General features: G+C 43.1%; 2 protein-coding genes across 3 annotated transcripts in view; both read right to left on the bottom strand.

Moving 5' to 3' along the window:
- RRBP1 (ribosome binding protein 1) overlaps positions 1–4,121 on the bottom strand; it is a 49,995-nt gene extending 45,874 nt beyond the window's left edge. For both annotated transcript variants that reach the window (XM_075267406.1, XM_075267407.1), the window contains exon 1: positions 4,042–4,121. The gene's annotated coding sequence lies outside the window, so the exon portion shown is untranslated. The remainder of the gene's footprint in view (positions 1–4,041) is intronic.
- Positions 1–26,289, bottom strand: part of LOC142197275 (cystatin-like) — a 376,276-nt gene that overhangs the window by 153,050 nt on the left and 196,937 nt on the right. The gene's annotated exons all lie outside the window — the stretch shown is intronic.

The following is a 26,289-nucleotide window of genomic DNA, read 5'->3' as shown; positions in this document are numbered from 1 at the left end:
TGCAACGTGGGGGCAACTGTAGCAAGTTGTTACAATGTAGAAACCATACTGCAAGAGAAAACACAAGGAGCATCCAAACATGGCCTGTTTTATAGGCTTCATTATCTTTAATTTTATATTACAAGACTGGATCTAATTATTGGATTGGACTCCGACCAACCAGCTGTTTCGGCTGCCGGAAGCCCTATACAAGGTATACGGCCAGATGCAGCTCCTATTCAAGTGCCTGGAAACAGATCTGCCACAGCTACAGCGTATAGAACCGCAAGTTGTATACAGTGTAGGAAGCTATATATACTGTAGCAGTAATGCTGGGGAACTGAACCTCTGTTCCCATATATTTTAATAGGAGAAAAGCTGGTTTGGTTGTATAGCAGATCAGCGTGGGGTCTGGGTGTCAGACCCTGACCGATGTCATGTTGTATATAGGTTATCAGTAGCCATTTTGACAACCCCTTTAAGCCCAGAGCTGACTGGGATGGGAGGGGGATCCTTGCAGTCATTTCATATCGCCAAGGAAAGAGTCCAGTTAATCTTCATTTAAAAAGAGTTTTCCGGCCCCAAATGGATTTTACACACCAATGACCTATCCAGCGAATAAGTCATCAGGATGTGATCTGTCGGGTTCCAACACAAAGACCCCGCACCAATTAGCTATACCGTTGGACTATACAGTAGACAGGGCGGCAGCATCACTCCTATAACTTGAATAGAAGAAGCCTGCCCACACTCCTTGTCCACTGCATTTGGAGACTCCAGAACAGCTGGTCTATGCGGGGTCCGGGTCTCAAACCCCCACAGATCACATACTGATGACTTATCTAGTGAAAAGGTCATCAGTATGAAAAATTCATCTAAGACTGGAAGACCCCTTTAACTCACAGTGAGCTGGCAGGTGAGGTGAAGGGTTGCATGATACCAAATTTAGAGGGAACTTTTCACATGGAAAGTGCTGTTCTCTCTATAGACATCATGTTATAGAGCAGGAGGAGCTGAGCAGATTGATATATAAACTTGTGGGAGAAGATTCAGTATAACCTGTCATTATTCATTCATTTTTGTGTCTAGAAGGCGGAGCCATCAGTGACGACTAAGAGCCTCCCCTCTACGACTAAGTTGTCACCCATAGCTCCGCCTCCTAGACTTCTCCACATAGAGCAGTGATATAAATGAATAAATGACAAGTTACACTGAATCTTTCCCCACAAACCTATATATCAATGTGCTCAGCTCCTACTGCTCTATAACATCCCGCCTACAGCTTGGACTTCTTTTTTCAGACACCAATCTCACGATAAATTGTTGTGTGTAAAGGCCAATTCATGCCAGACATAGGGGAGAAAACTGGTCTGTCGTGTTTTGTGGCGGGTGCACAACATCTGGAAGGTTATCGGGAACAGGAAGGTTTTGGTTTAGGGTCATTATAACAGAGGACAATAAGAACTAGTCATATCCTAGCAAAATATCTCTGTGTGTACATGGCCGACTCAAGGCAATGTCTGTAAGATTGGTCACAAATCCGTGTGTCAGTCTGCTGGTTGATAAATGGACTGCTTGCAACGCTCCTACATAATATAAGGGAACACATGTACGGTGACATTTTAAAAAAAAATGTTACCTTCAGTCACGATGTTGTGAAGTGTAGGGGACTGCCTGCAGGGACAGGGCTGAGGTTTCGGAATGCCATTGATGTACAAAACTAGGTCTCCCCTGTTCTATATTGGTATGGCCCTAACACACACAGTTTATCAGTAACACCCACATAGCCCCACGACGGTTACGTTCAACACAGTGTATTAGTCACGAGTACTAACCCTAAATCTTCATAAATTTATATTACTGATCTAAGTTATTAAAAGGGATTTATCAGGATTTATAAATGTCCATAGGATAGATCATCAATATCAGGTCTGACACTCAGCAAACCCTCCAATCAGCTGACAGTCGGGGTTAAAGGAACTATGTGGAGCCAGAAGCAAACAGCGCCATGCACTGTGTAGTGGCCATTCCTGGTTACTGCACCTCAGCTCTCATTCCAGCGCTCCAACTGCTAGAGACCGGAAAATCTGCCAGCACATAAATGTGTACCAGTAGTACATAGCCTGGGAGGTGTTAGTGCGTGTTTAGTACCCATTTTAGTTCGGCTCATACAATATGGTCCCTGGCAGGGGAGTTATAAGTGCAAGTTTATATAACATTTAACGGGGTCCTGACAAGCCCTATTATAGTCAATGGGGTCCCTCGGGCTCCGCTAGTGTCAATCATAGGATGGATCCGTTCAGCTGATTGCCCTGCTAATAAATTATTAGGTGATGAAGGTCGTGGCATTGCATGTAAAGCTGGCAACTAGAGAAGTGTGGCACTGCAGTATGGGATGCGTTATGTGTAATATATATCTCCTATATACATATACTATATACACATACTAATCCATTTGTCAAAAGATACGGTGACATGAATTTTGTAGTTTTCTGGCAGGAGCTGTAATGAAAATCTATTCCAGTTCTTAACTAGTATAGCTCTCCATTCTGGCATATGGGCGTCCGCCTGATTTATGAAGAGGCCTGAGCCATGCCTTTCGCCTCTTGGGGTCTTTTTTCAAAAGAGACTTTCTGGGCTAAAAATCGTGGTCATCAATATCAGATTGATGAGATTCCAACACCCCTATGTGTCCTCAGTAGTGGATAGAGAATGGAGCAGGATGTAGACAGCGCTGTTCTGTGTATAGTGGCCAAACCAGGTACTGCAGATCAGCTCCCATTCATTTGGATGGCTAGTAAGCTGCAGTGACTCAGTTCGGCCACTACACAGAGAACAGCGCTGTCTGCTTCCTGCGCCATTCACCATGTAGTAGCGTCTGAGAACAGCTGAGCAGTGAGGGTGCCAGGTGTCAGACCCCACCAATATGATACTGAATCAGGTCCAATTTTGGCCAGAGTTGGAGTAAAAAAAAAAAAAAAAATTAAATCCGGCTTCAAAATAAAATGCTTATTTTTAATTATTAATATCGCATACTTAATTAGATGCAAAAACAGTGCTATCCTGTGTAAGTCAGGCACACCAATAGCCTTACAGGTAAAGCCAATGTCATTGGTGTGTGTGTGTGTGTGTGTACAGGGGCAGAACAATATCGCACAGACAATCTCCTGCAAATCTGGAGCAACAAAGTCACAAAGTCGCTGAGAAAACCAGAAAGTGCAACAAATGAGGAGCAAAGATGAAGGCAAAGGAGAGAGAGAGAGAGCGCAGCCGGCGGCGGGACAGAGAGAGGCCGAGCGTCCTGTATGCTAATGTAGCCCCGCCCCTCGCCTTGCTGCATGCCAGCCAGGCCCCGCCCCCGCTCTATAGCATGCAGATTAGCCTGATCTTTCCAGACCGCTAGATGGGTTAAGCAGACGTGTCCCTCCGAGGAGATGTGGACACGTAGCCGCCTCCAGAGCTGCACTCCGGCGCAGGAGCCCGCACACTACCCCTGAGCAGTCTGCACGACCTCCATTACTGATCAGTGCACAGACCGATCCTCCCCATCACAGCCTGGGAACTTCTCTAAAGTTCCCTAAAAGCCGCCGCACACCAATGCACTTTTTTTGGGATCCCCCCAGACTGACACGTAGAGGGATCAGACACCACCCCTCCCTGCTCCAGATGCCAATTCCATACGTGATCCCCTGTATCCAGCCTGCCCCATAGCTAACCCAGTCTCATTCATACAAGACCAGCTGGAGGACTACAAGTGCCAGCAGATCTGCTCTTTAAATCAAATCCTCCTGTCGTTCTGGGACTTGTCGTTCCACGTGGCAAAAATTACCCCAACTTGAATTGTGCGACCACATTGAGCGATGATTCTATGTCATAGACAGATGTGATCGGAGCAGGGGGTTATAATAGGAGCTAAAGCAGCAGCAGTGATCGATGCGATGCTATCCATGCACGATCTGTGTCAGATAACTACATGTGTATGGGACCTTGGGCATCTCTGTCCCTCTGTATGGCAGCTTGTCATTGCCCGGGCGTGCATGTAGCAGCCTGCAGCTGACTTACCTTAGAGGTGCTGACAGTCTGCTGCGGGGATCCCTCCTGCCTGCTCGCAGTCTCTCTGCCTCTCACTGAGCCGGCTCAGCCTCTCTACTGACTCTCTGGAGTCGTGGCACTTTTCTTTTCACTCCCTTTTTTTTCAGTTTTTTTTTTCCTCAATGAAACTTTATTGACAATGGTACAGCACGGTCACTTTTCACAACCCCACAGATTGTGACAGATCAGATGAGTTTTATCAGATACACAGGGCTGACTAATAATTGACTGCTGAGCTCTTCACTATTGACTACCTGTCATATGTCATTACCATGAGAAGACAGAAGCTCCTGCCAATGCTACGAAAAGGTTTTCTTCCAATCCGCAAGCAAAAATTGACATATGGTAGTCAATAAAGAGTTAAACAGGTCGCCGAAGGCGAAAGAAAATTGATTTAACCGGTTAAGGACCAGGCCCAAAAGTATGTTAAAGACCAGGCCTTTTTTTTCAAAACTGACATGTGTCACTTTAAATGGCAATAACTTTGAGACGGTTTAACTTACACAAGTGGTTTTGAGACTGTTTTTTTCGTAACACATTATACTTCATGTTAGTGGTAAATATTAATCAATATTTGTGTATTTATTTATAAAAAAAACTAGGAAATATGATGGAAATTTGGAAAAAATTGCAATTTTCAAAATGTGAAATTCTCTGCTTTTCAGGCAGATAGTCATACCACCCAAATACATAAATAAATATTATCTCCCATATCTCTGCTTTATATCGGCATCATCTTTTGATTGTCTTTTAATTTATTTTGGACGTTACAAGGCTTACAAGTGTAACAGCGATTTTCTAGATTTGCAAGAAAATTCCCCAAACCAATTTTTTAGGGACCGCTTCAGTTCTGTAAGGAATTATAAAGGCCTGTATAATAGAAACCCCCATAAATCACCCCATTTTCAAAACTACACCCCTCAAATTATTCAAAACAGCATTTGGGATGTTTGTTAACACTTTAAGTTTTTCATAAGAATAAAAATAATATGGCAGTGAAATTTAGACATTTTATTTTTTTTCATTAATACATTCATTTAGACCTAAAATTAACACATTCACAAAGGGTTAAAGGAGAAAATGCATCTCACATTTTGTTATGCAATTTCTCCCGTGCACAGAAATACCCCACATGTGGGTGTAAACTGATTTTTGGGCACACGGCAGTGCATGGAAGGGAAGGAGCGACACTGGGTGTGTGAACAGCAGATTTTGCTGGAATAATTTTCAGGCACCATGCCTCATTTGCAGAGCCCCTAGAGTACCAAAACAATGGAAACCCCCCAAAAGTGACCCCATTTTAGAATCTACACCCCTCACAGAATTCATCAAGGGGTATAGTCAGCATTTTGACCCTACAGTTGTTTCACAGATTTTACTAACATTGGGATGTGTAAATGAAAAATTACTAAAATGTCACTTTATCCCCAAAGTTTTAATTTTCACAAAGGGATAAAGGACTAAAAGCCCCCCACAGTTTGTTACACAATTTCTCCTGAACACGGCAATACCCCATGTGTGGCCATATTCTGCTGTATGGGAACATGGCGGGGCTTGGAATGGAAAGAGCGCTATTTGGCTTTTGGATGGCAGATTTTGCTGGAATAATTTTAGGTGCCATGTCTCATTTGCAGAGCCCCTAGAGTACCAATACAGTGGAAACCCCCTAAAAGTGACCCCATTTTGGAAACTACACCCCCCACAGAACATATTAAAGGGTAGAGTGAGCATTTTGACCCTACAGCTTTTTCACAGATTTTATTAACATTGGGGCATGAAAATGAAAAATTACTTTTTTTCCAACAAACTGTCAATTTAGCCCCAAATTTTTCATTTTCACAAGAGGATAAAGGGGAAAAAGCTCCATAAAGTTTGTTACACAATTTCTCCTGAACACAGAAATGCCCCATATGTGGTAATAATCTGCTGTATGGGAACATGGTGGGGCTCAGAATGGAAAGAGAGCTATTTGGCTTTTGAAGGACAGATTTTGCTGGAATATTTTTCAAGTCCCATGTCGCATTTGCAGAGCCCCTAACGTACCAATACAGTGGAAACCCCCTAAAAGTGACCCCATTTTGGAAACTACACCACTCATAGAATTTATCTAGGGGTATACTGAGCATTTTGGCCTCACAGCTGTTTCACAGATTTTATTAACATTGGGATGTAAAAATGAAAAATTACTTTTTTTCCCAATGAATCGTCCATTTAGCGCCATATTTTTAATTTTGCAAGTAGTTAAAGAATTAAAAGCCCCCCACAGTTTGTTACAAAATTTCTCCTGAACACGGCAATACCCCATATGTGGCCATAATCTGCTGTATGGGTACATGGTGGGGCTCAGAATGGAAAGAGAGCTATTTGGATTTTGGAGGGCAGATGTGGCTGGAATAGTTTTCAGGTGCCATGTCGCATTTGCTGAGCCCCTAAAGTATCAATACAATGGAAACCCCTCAAAAGTGACCCCATTTTAGAAACTACACCTGTCAAGGAATGAATCAAGGGGTATTATCATTTTGTGCCTAAAATGCTTCCAAAAAATGAATGTCCAAAATGAAAATTTAAATTTTGAAAGAAATATGCCATTTCGGTGCCCCATACATTGCACCCACTTTGTGTTGTCAGAGACCTGCACTCCTAAAACTATTAAGGGGCCATCCCGAGGGGCAAAAAATATATATATGTGGGTGTAAACTGCTGCTTGGGCACACAGGAGGGCTCAGAAGGGAAGGAGCACTGCGCTTTTTAGCTTTTGGGGTACAGATTTAGAGGGACTTTCTGGGGGCCATGTTCCTTTTGGAGAGACCTGGAGGTAACTGTAAACCCCATTTTGTAGGGGCAAGTTTAGGGTCTCTGCAAAAGTGTCATGGCATCCAAAAACCAAACCGTCTGCGCTCCAAAAACCCAATAACCCTTCTTCCCTTCTGTGTCCGGCTGTGCCCTAATATCAGTTTATACCCACATATGACATTACGTCCGTTATCCCGGGTACACCAGTGTCATACATGTGTCATACATGTGGCATAAACTGCAGTTTGGGCGCACAGCAGGGCGCAGAAGGGAAGGAGCGCGATGAGGCTTTTGGAGTACAGATTCAGATGTTTGGTATCTGGACGCCATGCCATGTTTGTAGAGCCTGTAAGGTACCAGAAAAGTGGATTCCCCAAAGGAGTGACCCCATTTTGAAAACTGCACCCCTCAAAGAATTTCTCAGGGGGTGTAGTGAGTATTAGTATCCCGGACATGACTGCACAGCGGATGGCGAAGAGGGAATGTGTAAGCGGTGCGGAGTACATTGCAGACACCAAATTCCCTACTATGTCCCAGTAGCTCCTATGATTGGGGGAGTCACTCTGGGGCTCATTTTGGGGGTCACTTCTGGTGTCTTTCCCTTGTAAACTGTAAATCTGGGGTGTCCCCTGAAGTACACTGACACAGCTTATACATTCCCTTCCTGACGCCGCCAGTTGTATTCTAATAATTTGGCGATTTTGGGTTTTTTTGTCTTCACATTGGTAGATGCTATATTTTCTTTATTCTTTTGGTGACGCGGCCATATAAGGGCTTGTTGTTTGCGGGATGTGATATATTTTGTAATGACACCATTTTTGGGTGCCTACAACATACTGAATACATTTTATTAACTCTTTCTTGCTGGATTTAAAAAAAAATAAAATCCTGGCATTGAGTTGTACCCTTTAAATTTTTCGCCATGCAGCGCACAGTAAAAGTAACATGTGACCTTTATTCTGCGGGTCGGTACGGTTACGGCGATACCTCATTTATACTATTTTTTTATGCGATACTAATTCTGCAGAACAAAAACACATTTGGGGACATAAATCAGTGATTTTTGCATCGCCATCTTATGAGAGGCGTAACATTTTTATTTTTCGGTTGACAGTGTTGGTTGAGGGCTTATTTTTTGCGGGACAACCTGCGCTTTTTATTGGTACTGTTGTGGGGTGCATATGATTTTTTGATCACTTTTTATAGCATATTTTGTAAGGTGATATGGTGAAAAATCACTACTTCTGGCGTTTTTTTTCCGGTTTTTTTTTCAGATGTACACCGTATACATTAAATATTATTTCAGTTTTATTGTACAGGTTGTTACGGACGCGGCGATACCAAATATGCATTGTTTTTATTAATTTTTAGTACTTTTTTACATAGTTCATTTTGTATAGAGAAAAAGGGATTTTTGGGCTTTATAACTTTATTACTTTTTTCATACACTTTACTTTTTTTTTAACTTTTTTTTTTTTAACTTTTTCATGTGTCACTTTAGGACACTTGAATCAGTTGATGCTTTCATGAAAGCATCAACTGATTTTGTATAGTAGCTTGCAGGACACGAGCAGGACATGAGCCTGCTCGTGTCCTGCAAGCAGCAGAGGAAGTGAGACACATCGCTCACTTCCTCCATCGGTCGGCAGGATCAACCAGGTATGTGAGGGCTCCGGTAGTCTGGGGTCACTGGCCAGACCCCAGACTACCTTTTACTGACATCGGCACCCCCCGATCTCGCCGCGGGGGGTGCCGATCAGCTTCAATATGCGGCGGATCCCTTTCGATCGCGCCGTGATGTTTCACGGCACGATCGAAAGGGTTAAAACGTTCAGTCGGAACTGAGTCCGACTGAATGTTGTTGAGGGGGTGGTTAGGTGTTAGTAACACCTAATACCTGCCCTCCCCCCGCCCCACCCCCTGCCTAGTGAGTCTCTGAAGACCGGCCGTAAATTTACAATCGGCTGGTCTTAGAGACCAGGACTGCTGGCCGTAAATTTACGGCCAGCGGTCCTTAACCGGTTAACGTAGGAAATAAGCCAAAAAGACAGTTCTCGCCTTTGAGTGTCCCGCCTTTGATGCGGAATCTGCTTCAAAATCCAGCTGCAAAAAAACGCCTCCCATTCATTTCAATAGGAGTCACTGGCAGTTTTTTTCCACTACAGTAAAAAAAATGCGACATGACTAGAGATGAGCGAGTACTACTTGAAACAGCTGTTTCGAATAGCACGCACCCGTAAGAATGAACGGAAGCGTCCATTCATTCCTATGGGTGCATGCTATTCGAAATGGGAGTTTTGAATAGTACTCGCTCATCTCTAGACATGACATCTTCACGCGAATCCCGCAGCTGAGTCAGCCGTGACATCTGCAGCTCGAGACACCCTCCTGCTGAGGCCCATTCATCCGGGTCCAATCAGGAGCGGGATGCTGCAATGCACTGCATCGGCAACCCATCGCGGCAAGCCGCACTAAGAAGCCGCTGGCGGATCCTCTACACTTTCCGCCGTGTGAAGTTATCCTTGGGGGCCCATAATCACAGTGGTCCCATCTACCACTAGTCCATTGGTCAGAGTATAGTCAAGAACAGAGGTTGTGGGGGGCCCAAGCTGGACTTTTGCACCCAGGGCCCTTAAGCCTCTAGTTATGCCACTGGCGCCATGGTTCCCGTCCACTATGTTTCTGCTCCCTGACAGACCATTAGCATACCTCCCAACCGTCCCGATTTCCCCGGGACATTCACAATTTCGGTGACGTGTCCCACAGTCCCAGTTGGAGGGAGGTATGTCCCGATTTCAACTCAGATCTTCGTCCAGAGGACACAGATCTGAGTTGAACACATACACGGCTAAAGCAAGGAGCTGACACAGGTCAGCTCCTTGCTTCGCCACTGCACGTCGCCTACTGGCTGTGTAGATGCAATGTGATGAAGTCACATCGCGTCTACAATTGTGTCAGCGAGAGAGAGAGAGGTGCACAGAGAGCAGTGAGGGAGCGAAGGAGAAGGTAAGTGTAATGTGTACACTAAGGTGGAACGTGAAACTGGGGGCAGATGAAGGAGAGGACGGCATGACACTGGGGGCAGAGATGTGGGGACATGAATCTGGGGGCAGAGATGGAGGGGACATGAATCTGGGGGCAGAGATGGAGAGGACATGAATCTGGGGGCAGAGATGGAGAGGACATGAATCTGGGGGCAGAGATGGAGGGACATGAATCTGGGGGCAGAGATGGAGGGGACATGAATCTGGGGGCAGAGATGGGGGACATGAATCTGGGGGCAGAGATGGAGGGGACATGAATCTGGGGGCAGAGATGGAGGGGACATGAATCTGGGGGCAGAGATGGAGGGGACATGAATCTGGGGGAAGAGATGGGACATGAATCTGGGGGCAGAGATGGAGGGGACATGAATCTGGGGCAGAGATGGAGGGGACATGAATCTGGGGGCAGAGATGGAGGGACATGAAACTGGGGGCAGAGATGGGGGACATGAATCTGGGGACAGAGATGGAGGAGACATGAAACTGGGGGCAGATGAAGGGTGTATATGAAACTGGGGGAGAGATAGAGGGGGGACATATAGGAGGATTATACTCTGTGCGGGCACCTGAAAAATTAATGAGTGGGTGGAGTCAACACAAAAAGTGGGCGGGGCTAAATTTGCACATTTTGTCCCTCTTTCGGTTCTTCAAAAGTTGGGAGGTATGCATTAGTGATGGTGCCCTGCTCACTGTCACATGACTGGTGCTGCTAAGACCAGGGATTGGCTACAGTTACCACATGACAATGAATCGGACTTTGCCACTAGGGTAAGGAGAATAAAACTGGCCATATACATCAGACTTTTGTCTAAAATGTACAATTTCATCTGAATGTTTGGCATAATTACTAGAGATGAGCGAACAGTAAAATGTCTGAGGTTCGATATTCGTTTCGAGTAGCCCCTCAATATTCGACTACTCGAATCGAATATCGAACCCTATTATAGTCTAGGGGGCGAAATGCTCGTTTCAGGGGTAGGCAACGTTCGATCAAATTATACTTACCAAGTCCACGAGTGAGGGTCGGGCTGGATCCTCTGAGAAGTCTTCTCCGTGCAGCGTCCCCGCGGCGTCTTCTGGCTCTGAAACCACTCTGCCAGGCATCGGGCCTGGGCAGAGCTGACTGTGCATGCCCGCACTACAAGCGGACATGCGCAGTTGGCTCTGCCCAGGCCCAATGCCTGGCAGAGTGAATTCAGAGCCGGAAGACGCCGCGGGGAAGCAGCATGTAGAAGACTTCTAAAGGTAGGAGAAGAACCAGCATTGATTGGCCGACTGTATAGCATTCGGCCAATCAATGCTGGTTCTGCATCAAACTTTTCCATTCGAACAGTGAGTGGTACTCGATCGAGTACGAGTATTTCGAATACCGTAGTATTCGATCGAATACCTACTCGATCGAATACTACTCGCTCATCTCTAATAATTACACATAAGATATTTATCTGTAGAACTTACCTTGAGATCTGTGGTGACCACATGCAAAACAATAATAATAGATGCTATTAAGATAAACTGAGTTTTCCACCTGCAGATAAATATCTCATGTGTATTGTCAACTTTATATCAGGGATCTACCAGTCAACCCGACGGCAGAATGAAAATTTTTCAGAATTTTTAATAAATATTGCAAAAAATTATTTTGTGTCCAATATACATGCAATAAGTGTAAGGGCTTGTTCACATCTGCGTATCCCTCTCCGTTGTGCAGGTTTCCGTTTCCTGTATAAAACAGAGGCAGGATACGGAAACCTGCAGGAGTCTCTCTCACCCATTCATTTGAATGGGTGAGAGAGATGTCCGGCCGTGAGCGGCGGTGAGCGTTTTGCGCTCTCCGCTGCGAAACCAGGTTTTTTAATTCGGACATGCAGTACTCTGTGTCCGGATTAAAAAATCCGGTTTCGCGGCGGAGAGCGCAAAACGCTCACCGCCACTCACGGCCGGACCCGGTCTGTGCTTTGCGTCTTCTGGCATGCAGAAGACGGAAAGCACAGAACGGAAAGAAGAACGCTGGTGTGAACCTAGCATAAGGCTGCTTTCACACGATAGTGTTTAGTCAGTGATTTTGTTCAGTGTTTGTGAGCGAAAATTAGGAATATAGACTACACAGAGATCAAGTATAATAGAAATATTTGTACCTGTTCAGTGTTTTTATCCCACTCCTAGTTTTGGCTCACAATCACTGATGAAATTCACTGACCAAACACTGACCGTATGAAAGCAGCCATAGGGAGCCTTCACACGGAGTTACGCTCCGCTCATTCTGAACGTAAAACTCGTAAGCGTGTAAAAACCAGATCTCATTGATTTCTATGGGTGCCGGCATACGCGCATATCACATCGAAAGCAATAGGTAAAAAAGCCTCCCATTGATTTCAATGGGGAGCGCATGTATGCCGGCACCCATAGAAATCAATGGGATCTGGTTTTTACACGCTCTTTCTGAACGAATCAGAATGAGCGGAGCGTATACTCCGTGTGAAGGCTCCCTAAAGCATAGCTTCCAGAAAATAATAGACCAACATTTTGGCATATTTTTGGTCAATAATGTCACATCTCAAGCCACATTTGAACCTTTTATGCCAAATCCTACCTGAAGTAGTAGTATGAGGCTGAGGCCCCACGTTGCGGAAACGCAGCTTCTTTTGCTGAAGATTTTACTGCGTTTTTTTGAGCCAAATCTAGGAACAGCTACAATGGAAATGGGAAATACATAGGATGTTCTTAACTTGTCCCTTCAGCTCAATCCACTCCTAGCTTTGGCTTGAAAAACTGCAGCAAAATCTGCAACAAAAAAGCTGCGTTTCTGCAACGTGGGGTCTCATCCTAAGGCTAAGTAAGTCTTCTAAGGCTAAGACCCCATATAGTGGGTCATAGCCAAAAAGCACTGCAGAAAAAAACATGGCAGAAATGGCATTATGGCATCCACATTGCTTTCCATAGAAAAATTTTCTTCTTTCCTCTGGACTTTCTGTCCCTATTATACTTACATTGAAAACGCCATCGTGTCCATAGATATCATTTAAATGCCGGATTTACAAAGATGCAACGTTTTTTGAAATCGCAGCATTTCCGTTGCAGATTTTTTTCTGTCGATGTGTGGATGAGATTAGCCAGAATCCCATCCACTTTGCAGGTAATGTAAAATGCTGCATTTTTTGCCACAATGTTTCCACCCTGGCCAAATCACAGTGCTTTCACAACATGGGTCCTTAGCCTCAGGGAGCATTTACAGGAAGTTTACACTCCGCTCATTCAGATGCGTAAACATGTGTCAAAGTGACCGCTGTAAAACACAATCCTATAGACTTCAATGTTTTATGCGCGCTACACAATGAAATCACAAACCCATCGATTTCAATGTGTAGCGCGTGTAAAACCGGCACACGTTGAAGTCTATGGGATTGTGTTATACAGCGGTCACTTTGACACGTGTTTACGTGTCTGAACGAGCGGAGCGTAACTCCGTGTGAAAGCTCCCTCAAACTGTAAAAATATTAAAAATTGATATCTGAATATTCTTACCGGTTAACTTAACTCATTTTTCATTTCAAATCCATCAAAAACTAATTTCTAAAAATATTATAATCACAATAGGAGAATACATCAATAAATGGCTCAATAACGGTTTATGGAGAAATACTCAGCAGGCTCATTCTTTCTGAATCATTATCTTCCAAGTTGTCAAATTAGAGAATCAGACAAATATTTATAGCGAAAACTATAGCGAAAATTAATTTTTTTTTTCTTAAAGGGGTTGTCCCATGAAAAACATCTATACTGCTAGTTAATGTGGATTTAAGACTTTTCCTAAATACATTGCTTTATCAAAACTGCTTTGTTTGGCTGCTATCTTAATTTATTCACTTCATTGTTTACACTCAGTTTCTATGGCCATTGGGCTTATCTGCTCAGTTCCCAAGTGATGTAGCTGCTTGCTCTCAGGGGGGGGGAGGGGCTGAGTGTTCGGCAGCAGCTCTGAGCTGTTTATGTCTGACAAGTAACGGAGCTCCTCAGATAGGGGAGGGGGGAGGTGAATGCTCCGGCATTTTTGATTCTGATTTTAATTGAATTTGGCTCATAAGGGCTGAGATAAGGAGTCCGTTACCTCTGTATATAATGCAAGCTGACTCAAATCCAGCTCTGCTACATCAGCTTTATACTGTGGTAATGCATTTACAACCAATCCCTCATTACTGACTGCAAACATAGCAGATAGCAGAGCAAGTGAAACCCCGCCCACCAATGTGCCGAGAAAACCAGGAAGTGAACAGAGCACAGAGCCTGCAGGTTGGTGAACCTATTATGGGAATACCCCTTTAACTAGTGACTATCAAAATGTATATTGTACTCGCTGATAAAAATGATCCCTTCTATATCCTCCCCTTCTACCTGCCGATGTTATATAATACAATACAACACAAACAATATAATATAGTAAATATACATCTAATTCATTACATAATATTAATAATTATATAATGGCCCTATAATTAAAGGGATTGTCCATTTATGTAGTTTATTAAAGACCAAAATTCATAACTTTTTTATTTTTCTGTAGACATAACTATGTGAGGGCTGATTCTTTGAGTTGTACTTTTGTTTGCTACAATTTTGGGGTACATATAATGTTTTTCATTAGCTTTTATTTACATTTTTCAGGGTCCATGTGAAATAACCCATAATTCTATCATCATTTTTTACATTTTGTTTTTACAGCGTTTACAATGCATCTTTGTCTGGTGGGTCATTACGATTACGACAATGCTTTTTTATATTGGTTTTATTAGGTTTTTCTACTTTTGCAAATAAAAACTTCACTTTTTGAAAATGAAGGATTTTGCCTGGGTCACTGTATTCTGATGCTGATAACCTTTTTCCTGTACTGCTGCCAGAGATATGTCAGGGCTTTTTATTTGCGGGACAAATTGGACTTTTTATTGGTACCAATGTTTGGTATGTATGGCTTTCTAATCACTTTTTGTTGTTATTTTGTGGGGAAAAGCAAAATGACCAAAATACATTAAAGGAGTTGTCCCATAACAAGGATCCTATCTATACTGCTAGTTTATGTGGATTTAAGACATTTCCTAAATGCATTGCTTTTTCAAAACTGCTTTGTTTGACCGTTATCTTAATTTGTTCACTTCATTGTTTACACTCGGATTCTATGGCCATGGGGCCGTGCTGAGCTTGTCTGCTCAGTCCCCAAGTGATGTAGCTCTCTGCTCTGGGGGGGGGGAGGGGCTGAGTGCTGGGAGCAGCTCTGTGCTGTGCATGTCTCTGCCAGAGACAAGCAACAGAGTCACTCAGATAGGGGGGGAATTGAGAGCTCCAGGATTTCTGAGCTCTTATTTCCTGCTCTTCCTCTTATCAGTCGGTTTAATTGAATTTGGCTGATAAGGGCTGAGATAGGGAGTCAGATAATACTCATGTTCTTCCAGAAAATGATTGCAAGCACAAACTCTTTGGTATTAATATCTTCATTTATTTTGCTTGCAATGAAAAAACACAAAAGAGAATGAAAAAAAAAGTCAAATCATTGATCATTTTACAGAAAACTCCAAAAATGGACAAAAGTATTGGCGCCCTCAGCCTAATACTTGGTAGCACAACCTTTAGAGACAATAACTGCGCACAACCGCTTCCGATAACCATCAATGAGTTTGAGGAGGCCTTCTCCAAACTGCCGTCAAGAGATCTCTCCCCCACAGGTGTTCTATGGGATTCAGGTCTGGACTCATTGCTGCCACTTTACAAGTCTCCGGTGCTTTCTCTCAAACCATTTTCTAGTGCTTTTTGAAGTGTGTTTTGGGTCATTGTTCTGCTGGAAGACCCATGACCTCTGAGGGAGACCCAGCTTTCTCACACTGGGCCCCACATTATGCTGCACAATGTGTTGGTAGTCTTCAGACTTCATAATGCCATGCACACGGTCAAGCAGTCCAGTGCCAGAGGCAGCAAAGCAACCCCAAAACATCAGGGAACCTCCGCCATGTTTGACTGTAGGGACCGTGTTCTTTTCTTTGAAGGCTCTTTTTTTTTTTTCCTGTAAACTCTATGTTGATGCCTTTTCCTACTTTTGTCTCATCTGACCAGAGAACATTCTTCCAAAACATTTTTGACTTTTTCAGGTAAGTTTTGGCAAACTCCAGCCTGGCTTTTTTATGTCTCTGGGTAAGAAGTGGGGTCTTCCTGGGTCTCCTACCATACAGTCCCTTTTCATTCAGATGCCCGACGGATAGTACGGGTTGACCCTGTTGTACCCTCGGACTGCAGGGCAGCTTGAACTTGTTTGGATGTTAGTCGAGGTTCTTTATCCACCATCTGCACAATCTTGTGTTGAAATTTCTCGTCAATTTTTCTTTTCCGTCCACATCTAGGGAGGTTAGCCACAGTGCCATGGGCTTTAAACTTCTTGATGACACTGCGCACGGTAGACACAGGAACATTCAGGTCTTTGGAGATGGACTTGTAGCCTTGACATTGCTCATGCTTCCTCACAATTTTGCTTCTCAAGTCCTCAGACAGTTCTTTGGTCTTCTTTCTTTTCTCCATGCTCAATGTGGTACACACAAGGACCCAGGACAGAGGTTGAGTCAACTTTAATCCATTTCAACTGGCTGCAAGTGTGATTTAGTTATTGCCACCACCTGTTAGGTGCTTCAGGTAAGTAACAAGTGCTGTTAATAACACAAATTAGAGAAGCATCACATGATTTTTCAAACAGTGCCAATACTATTTTAGTTGATGTGCCTTTAATGGTTCGTCTGACATTTTGATTCTTTCTTCCAGTACAATTTAGTTCTGTGATGCTTTTGGCTTGTTATAGTCATAGAGGACAAAGTCACATAGATCAATGATATAGAACTTTTGCCCTCAAACTCCCACTCCAGAGTCTCAGTGTTTTCTTTTTGATGTTACTTCAGTCTGTCTCCTCTGCCTCTTACTTGTGATAGTTTGTCCTGTTTGTGATTGTTTCTCCCTGTCAGCTCTTACAAGCAGGAGGCAGGAAAAAGCATCATTTTATAAAAATGCATCTCTTCATAAATTCAGCGCATTCTCCGCTGGCGCAGGCGATATTACCAGTCATGAAAAATCATCCCAGTGTGTTTTTCTTACTAGGCAAGGTTCACATCTGCGCATGGGGAGCCCATACCTCCTAACTTTTGAAGAACTGAAAGAGGGACAAAATGTGCGGCACGCACAGCACGCCCCGGCAAGTTTAGCTCCACCCACATTTATGTTGACTCCGCCTATTCTCATTCATTTTTCATGTGCCCCCAGTTTCATGGGCCCCCTCCATTATGTTCTACCTCAATGTTTAACACACAAAAAAAACACTTATACTCACCCTTCCAACACTCCCCCGCAGCTCTCTCCGCAGTTTCACTAACAGAGTTGTAGGCGCGAAGTGACGTCATCACATTGCATCTACACATCCACTAGCTGGAGTGCAGTGGCTAGTGGATGTATTCAACTTGAGTATGTATTCAACTACAGACGCAGATCTGAGTTGAAACCGGGAGAGGACCAGAGAAAAAGGAGGATCATCGCGCTCAGTCCAACATCAACAATAGGTAATTTTTATTTGTATCGAAAGAGACACTACGCGTTTCGGGCATACTGCCCTTTTTCATATGTATAGACTTACTGGTCAGTGAATGAGCTGTGCACAGCTGATCAATCTTTCATACTTATCTCCTACTTTCCCATTCGGTACTTCACCATATGCAGCTCGGTGCTGTTCCTTGCTTTTTTTACTTGCGTTGAAACCGGGACATACTTCCCGCCAACCGAGACCGCGGGACAGAGCACCGAATCTGTGAATGTCCCGTGGAATCCGGGACGGTTGGGAGGTATGGGAGCCCCTCAATGGAAACCTAATCCTCATTAAAAAAGCAGTTACTTTAGGAACCCTGCAGACCCCTTAGACTAAAACGTGGACTTTGTGGTTTCCGCTCAGTTCCCGCTCGAAAAATGTGGAGAGAAAAGTGCTACTTGCAGGACTTTTCTCTCTGCATTTTTCATGTGGATAGGGGGACAGAATCCCAGAATCCAGATGAAAACCAGGCCTTAGCTGTTTTTTACTGTTACAGCTAGATCTCCATTTTTGGTTAAATGAGTATTTTTTCATCAGATTTAACATTTACATTCGCTGCACTGTTCCCCTAATTCCAACTTTGTATTATACTTACATTACCAAAATTTAACCCATTCCAATGTCTCCTCAGCAGTCTTTTGATACTGCTAGGCTTCTGTACCCCATCTGCACTGACATCATGTCTATAGCTCATGCGGTATACAGCCATTGTTAGCATTCCTTTAGCTGTCATTGCTGATGTTATTTTGTGGGGCGGTGTAACGTGGTGCGGTAATTTGGGTACTGACAGAAAGGCGTTTATGTACCATAAATGGAATGTAAATAGTGATGAACTGCAGTCAAGTGATTTATGTGCATTCCTTTTAGCCTAAGGCTCCATGTAGCAAAACGCAGCAGATAAAAAAAAAACGCAGTAAAAACGTGGCATTTTTTTCTGTACCATTGTCATACTGCTTTTTGCAAAAACTCATGCATTTTTGAAAATGCAGCTTTTCTGCAGCTTTTTTTATTTTTACTTTTTCAGTGTTTGATGCCGCAGCAGGCGAAACCATTTTCTGCATCCTGGACCTTAAACCTCAGGGCATTTTCTGAGATTTATTAAGTGATTATTCTTACTATAGATCATGAATTGAAGATCACCTGGGCTCCGACACCAGAGACAACCACGGATCAGCTGTTTGAAGTGGCAATGGCCTGCTTCATAGGCCATGTGATGTCATGTTCATTAATCACGCGGCCTGTTCACAGCTCAGTCCCACTCAAGTGAATGAGCCAAGATGAGATACCAAGCACAGTCGCTATAGAAATGTATGGTAAGTACTAAAGAGGCTGCAATGCTCATCCGAAACCTGCAGTCTCTTCAAACAGCTCACCTCTCCCACAATGGTTCATACTATTATGATGAGCAACAGACATACTTTACATATCATTTGATATCATAATCATATTTGATTTTCCATATTGTCCATAAGAAATTTTGGAATCAGCCTCTCTTCTCTCCTTTCACTGTGAGAAAAGAGCAAAGAACCTTCCTATTTACTCACTGTATTTCCGTCCTGCTTATCTTATATATCTATGGACCAACCTTGCCTAACAACAGTGATTGAACTTTGCATTAGCCAAAAGGGAGACACCTAGTGGTAGGAACTTTAGAGGGGGATTTTTTTTATTTTTTTTTATGTAGATTGTGAGCCCCTCATAGAGCTTCCAATGTACATTTGTCCCTATCAGTATGTCTTTTTGGAATATGGGATGGAAATCCATGCAAACACGGGGAGAACATACAAACTCCTTGCAGATGGTTTTTTACCCTTGGCACGATTTGAACCTAGGACTCCAGTGCTGCAAGGCTGCACCATGTGGCCCCCTAGAGGGGGATTTTCAAACAGAAAAAAACCCACATCTTTCATTAAAGTGCATTACGTTTGATCCAGAACCACATGCTCTATGCAATGAGACTAAGTATACAGTATAGGCTATTTCTTTATATTATGTCATAACCTGCTTGTGTCCCATTATTGTAAAATTCCAGACTATATTTAGGTCAGCAATGAACAGGGTACAAAATTGATTTATTTTTTTTATTTTTTTGTTGCTTCCCGAAAATTAAATGAATAAAAATGAAACGCTAATGTTAGCAAACCAGTAAAAATAGAAAGTACAACATGTCTTACAAAGATCAAAGCCTCTATCAGCCACAGCAATGCCAAAGTAAAAAGGATTTACAATCTAGAATGCCAAGACAAAAAGAAATCTAAAAATTTGTCTGTTCTTGAGAACTTAAAATGGGCTCACAGTGAAAACAAGGATCTGCAACATTATGGGGAAAGAACAGATCATCGTAGCTGTGGGATACAGAGTGTTCTGTGGTTGTAATGTTTCCAGCAAGTACAAGTCTAAGATGATGTAAAACATTGTAGAATCAAAGCAGGAACGGCACTCATGATGTGTTGAAACTCTTAGTTCTTTATTGTACACGCTATTGCGGGACACACTGACAAAACACTGTAGGGTAATGGTTGTTTAGCGACTCCTCTTTTCTTACGGGGAGTTCACACGGAGTAACGTGCCGCGTGATGTGGTACGTATACGCCGTGTGAGATTTTGCAGGCTGTATACGCTCCCATTGATTTCAATGGGAGCGTTGATCGTAAACGCTGCGTTATTTTACGGCCATGATTTAGTCATGGGACTAAACTGTCATGGGACAAAACTATGGATTATGGAATGTGCAGACTACTGTCTCTGCAGATGAAGCCTTTCCTGGACCCATCTACTGCTTCCATAGACTATGGCCAGACTACGGCTTCTATAAACTAGACCTACCATGGGCCACACTATTTCCTCTCTAGACTAAGACGTCTGAGCCTACGACCTGTATTGAGCCAAGGTAGTAGTATGGCCCATGCAAGGTCAAAGCTGTCAGAGGGAGTAGTATGGGCCATGACAGTCTATAAAATGTGGTGGCAATAGTATGGCCTATGACAGGCCACCAGTTGCTGAGCCAGCAGTGTGACCCTAGATAGTCCATTGAGCCAGTACTTAGGATGCATAACAAGCAGCCCCATTCTATCTGGATCTTTAGTGCATTGCGGTTTTTGGTTGTCCCCACTGCCTTTGCTCTATTACCATATTAGTAAAGCATGAGATGGCAGTATGTTGTATGCGGTGACTTAGAGATGACCAGTCACACATACTCGCTCCTACTCATACTCTCTCAATAGGAAGATCCAAGTCAGTCAGCCAGAGAACGTGCCAAAGTATATTTGCAGATTAATGCAAAGACAATATGACAAAGAGCATATAACAAACTCCAGGGGTGGTTAAACAGTTCTTATCAGGTAGAAACCGGCTGCAATGTGTTAGGTGCACTTGGCTTTGATTTCTGGACTATGGTTGGTCCTTGGTTGGTACAGTGCTTTGTGTTACAAATTAAGTAATATAAAAAAAAAACAAAAAACTTGATAGTCTTCAGTAGCTGATACCTTTTTAATGGATAACTAATAATGATGACAGAATATAACGTTTCGGAACTCTCGGCTCCTTTCTCAAGTAAATTTAAAAACCATTTCTGAAGGCTGCATATTTATGTACAAAAGGGCACATAGGGATAGAATTCCAGGAGGAAGGGGGGGGGGGGAAGAGGGTTATTAGTAATTGGTAGAAACAATGTAAACAATTCCAGGTTCTTATCAGTTCTCAGGGTCTCAGGTCAGTGATTTCTGTAAGATGCCATAAAACCATGTGACAGATTTAGCCCCTTCTCCAGTGTTTGAAGCAGGGTCATAAATTTACACTCATAAATCAGTTGTTCTTTCTTTGATTTCAAATTCCCTCTTAAAACCAAAATTTTCATGTGATGGGTGATATTATGATCCTCATTGCAGAAATGTTTTGATACAGGAAGGTCCATTCTTCGCTCTCTAATTGTATGGCGATGTGAATTCATACGCAGTCTAAGCTGCTGTCCGGTCTCTCCAACATACAGATTTTCAGTGGGACATTTGGTGCACATTATTAAAGACACTACATTAGGTGCATTACAGGTGAACGTACCTATTTATTTCCTACCCACTGGCTAACATGGTACGAGAACAAACATTTTCTTTATACAAATTAAGTAGACATTAAATAAACTTTATCATTTTTAGTTTTATTACAGTTTTTGTAGTTTTTTTTTTTGTGATAACGGGAAAATTGTATAGTCTAGAGAGGGGGAAGGGTAGTGGAAGGGAAGGGGAAGTGGGTTGGCACAAACAGAAATATACCCCAATCAGTATGGAAGATCTGCATGGATTTGCATGACCCCTTCCAAGGAGATCTTTATAGATACTCACTGAGAAAGGAAAAAAAAAAAAGTTCTATACACTATTAACCTATGTGTATGCAAAGGCATATGTCAACACTATACACTATGTATGCAATAAAGGATATATTCCCTCCATACACAACTTTATAAACTTCCTATAATGGGAACTAAGCAGGTCTGTATGTTGTGCCACTGATCCCATTTACGCTGCAGTAACCCCACCCAGCCACTATACAGTGTATGGAGCTGTCTGCTTTTGGCTCTGTACACTGTGCTAGCACAGCAACCCGTAGTAGAGCTGATAGGTGTTGGACCTCCATTGATCTGATATTAGGATAGGTCATCAATATCTAAACCCTGGAAAATCCCTTTAATATTATATTGGAAGAATTTGTAGAAAAAGGCCGGATTTAATTTATGTTGGGAAAGCTGTCCAAGGAAGACAGGGTGAATAAAACCATAAAATCCCATGTGGGAAAAACCACAGATACAGTATACAGAATGACCGGGGTTGTTCACATCTATAAGGACCCTGATAGATCTTGTAAATGAGGCATAGAAAATACAGATGTTTTGTATAGTGGTGTTTTACTATAACTTACACACTCCATATAGGGGTTTTAGAATGGTGATTATATGTTGCCCATAAGAATAGATACTGTATATGACATAGCAAACATGACATGAATATTGTACCAATCTGTAAGTCGGTGTAATATGTCACTACTTGCAGCTGGAAACAGATGATAGCCGCCCACCATGCTGCATTGGCGGCAATATCAAAGATCTGGAAAAAAGAAAATAGATAAGATTACAGTGTGCCTATAGTTATTGGTTACATATGGATGCTTGGTTCTGTATGGAGTTACAACCAATTCATCTGGCCTTGTATGAGTCAGAAAACATGGTGTGTGTGACAGCTGTGTTTCTTGGCTCGAGCACAGTGGTGTGAATTGGACCTTATACAGCTAGTTATTTTTTTTTTATCTTATATTGTTTGTTCCACAAGCAACACATATGTCCCATCCCAAATGATTGCTGGGGTGATGAGGTCTGGTGGTCCCCTTGCAGCACCCAATGGACGTTAGGAGTTGCTGTTAACCTATTAAGGGCAAGAGTGTATATACAAGTATTCCATCTTCTGCCCCGAGAAACTGGACAGGGGACGTAAACCTGGCAGTCAGTTTTCAAACCCATTCACTTTAATGGGTTTGCAAAGTGACCCCCTGTGTGCGTCTTCTGCCTCTCCGCAGCGAATCCTGCATGTCTGACTTTGTGTCCGGTTATAAAAAATTGTTTCGATGGTGGTTCAGAGAATCTACATTGCAGTATGAGACAATAACAAACTAGTTTCCTGCCTATTGTGTTTCATTTGATACTATTTAGCATTGTATATTTATTTTATTATTTCTCTTGCTTATCTAGTGTCAACATATTCTGCTATACATTACTTTGTCATCACTCGCTGCCCCAGTAGGGTTCTCAATCTAAATTTCCTATCAGTATCTCTTTGGAGTGGGAGGAAACTCACAGAAACTCAGGAACAACATACAAGCTCCATGCAGATATTGTCCTTGGTCAGGTGTGAAGCCAGCGCTGCACAACAACCCCCTGTATATGTATATATGGGCACGTTCCCATACTGCATAGCAGGAACAGTATAGCCGAACGTTTGCTGTGTTCATCTCAAGTCATTGATTTTCTCTGTTACTGGATTGAGCAAAATTTCTCATTTAAAGAGGACCTTTCACCACTTTTGGGCACAGGCAGTTCTATATACTGCCAGAAAGCCGACAGTGCGCTGATTTCAGCGCACTGTCGGCTTTCCCGATCTGTGCCCGGTGTAAAGAGCTTACGGTGCCGGTACTGTAGTGCTCTATGGTCAGAAGGGCGTTTCTGACACTTAGCCAGGGACGCCCTTCTGCCTCGCGGCGCCTATCGCGCTGTACTGTGGAGCGGGGAGGAACTTCCCCCTCCCTCTCCTGATAATACTCGTCTATGGACGAGCGCTGTGAGCAGAGGGAGGGGGCGTTCCTCCCCGCTCCACAGCACAGCGCGATTGGCGCCGCGAGGCAGAAGGACGTCCCTGGCTAAGTGTCAGAAACGCCCTTCTGACCATAGAGCACTACAGTACCGGCACCGTAAGCTCTTCACACCGGGCACAGATCGGGAAAGCCGACAGTGCGCTGAAATCAGCGCACTGTCGGATTTCTGGCAGTATATAAAACTGCCTGTGCCCAAAAGTGGTGAAAGGTCCTCTTTAAAGAGAAGTATCTAATGTTAATATTAAATGTAGGAATAATACCAAAGATTACTAGTACATATATATTGTATACATCTGCTAGAATGTCCATAACCAGCGCTGAATAACTTATGGCCTCACTAATACAGTAGGTATTATTTATGATTATTGAAGGGAGTCTATTACATTCCTGAACCCCTTTAAACCTCCACCATAGCATGTAGGCGTTGGGACATACATCCATATCATACCTTCATTATGTGTCACAGCCCCCTGACCAGTGGGAAACAGTAGTCCCGTGTGATGACATCGCCTGTTTCCCACTACCACACAATTTGCATAATGAAGAAAATATCTTATAATTGGCATCTACGGGTCTGTATATCTGCCTATTGTACAGCTGAGGAAGGTACAAGGTTAGTCCAGAAACGCGTTTTGTTGTTTAATCAATAAAGGATTGTTTGAACAAGACTACTGGTAAGCGCGGATCATTCTTTTTGTTACCATCTTTGGCATTGGCACATCTCCAGTCCAGTGTCTACAGTGCTATGGTGTCAGCTTGAAGGGTTTAAGGAAGGTGATAGACTCCCTTTAAGCATTCTGTGTTTCAGTTGTTCATTTTGTTGGCAGGTTGTGTCCTGACCAGGGACATTAGGGCCTTGGTTCAATTTTTTTCCAAATACGTGCGCAGTTTATGTATTTATTTATGTAAATGCGTTATATTGTGACATCATATAAAGCAGCGCTCTATACTCATCATCAGTCACTGTCCCTTATAGGGCTCACAGTCTCACAAGGTCCCTATCAGTGTGGGAGTAAACTCACTCAAACACAGGGAGAACATACAACATACTACTTGCAGATGGTGTCCTTGGCTGGATTCAACCTAGGACTCCAGCAGTGCAAGACAACCATGTCAACCACTGAACTACTATGCGCACCATATGTTTTGCTCTTCTGCATCTCTCGGACCATGTGATGGCCTGGAAGCTCTAGATAATCCCTTTTTGATGGCTTTATGTGCTCCCATAACCCCAGGCACGGATCTGGTATTGGAGTTCCACATTCTGCTTACTCTGATGTTGGCATCCTTGTATTGGATTCACTTCTCTTCTTCTTTCAACATGATGTTTTAGTTATCCGATGTCACAAAATCTATGAGAAAGCCGTCTTTTAGATTTTTATTATAGAGCACAATGTCAGGATGATTTGCAATATTGGTAAGATTGATTTGCACTGCCATGGCCGACCCACATGATGGTAATTTCATCGATATTAACACCCATATCACTTTACACACGCGCGTATCTCAGTCCTTATAAAACCTAGAAAAGTGGTTTTGGTGTCATATGAAAGGGGATGAGAGTCAGGATTGGTATATATGTATATGCAGCTGAAGCTGCTCCCAATTCCCGATTTCAACTAGTGAAATTTTACAGGTAGAACTGTGATCGTAATGAGAGTCCTTCACATGACACCAAAAGCACTGTTCTAGGCTTTATAATGCCTGAAATATAACAGTTTGAAGTGCCTTTGTCCCCCAGCCTCATCTTGTCTGCAGGAACCTATCCATCCCATCTAGCAAACATAGTATACAGCTCTCACTAACAAAACATATAGAACTGCAGGATTACATAGAAAGGAGCCCACATTTGTTAGTGCTGGTTCACATCTGCATTCGGTATTCCGTTTTGGGAGTCCACTTGGGGACCCCCCTAATGGAAACCTATACGCATTGAAAAGAGGTTAGCTAAGAAACCACACGGACCCCATAGACTATAATGGAGTCTCTGTGTTTTCCACTTGGTTTCTGCACGAAACATGCGGAGAGAAAAGTGTTGCTTACAGTACCTTTCTCTCCGCATGATTCGTGCGGACACTGAGCAGAAACCACACAGACCCCATTAAGGTCTATGGGATCTGTGTGTTTTCTTATCTAACCACTTTTTAATGTGTATAGGTTTCCTTTCAGGGCGTCCCCAAGCGGACTCCTCAAACGGAATACCAAACGCAGATGTGAACCGGGCCTTAAGGGTCCATTCACACAGAGTAACGTGCCACGTGATCTGGCATGTATACGGCGTGTGAGACTTTGTGCACCGTAAAAGCTCCCATTGATTTCAAAGGGAGCCTGGATCGTATACGCTGCGTTATTTTTACGATCCAGGCTCCCATTGAAATCAGAGTATAGAGTATATTACAACATTTACAGAGTATAGCGTATATA

This window comes from Leptodactylus fuscus, chromosome 3 (genome assembly GCF_031893055.1).
Source record: "Leptodactylus fuscus isolate aLepFus1 chromosome 3, aLepFus1.hap2, whole genome shotgun sequence".
In the NCBI taxonomy this organism is placed as follows: domain Eukaryota; kingdom Metazoa; phylum Chordata; class Amphibia; order Anura; family Leptodactylidae; genus Leptodactylus; species Leptodactylus fuscus.
Note: the sequence above shows the minus strand (reverse complement) of the source record. Positions and strands in the feature narration are given on the sequence as shown.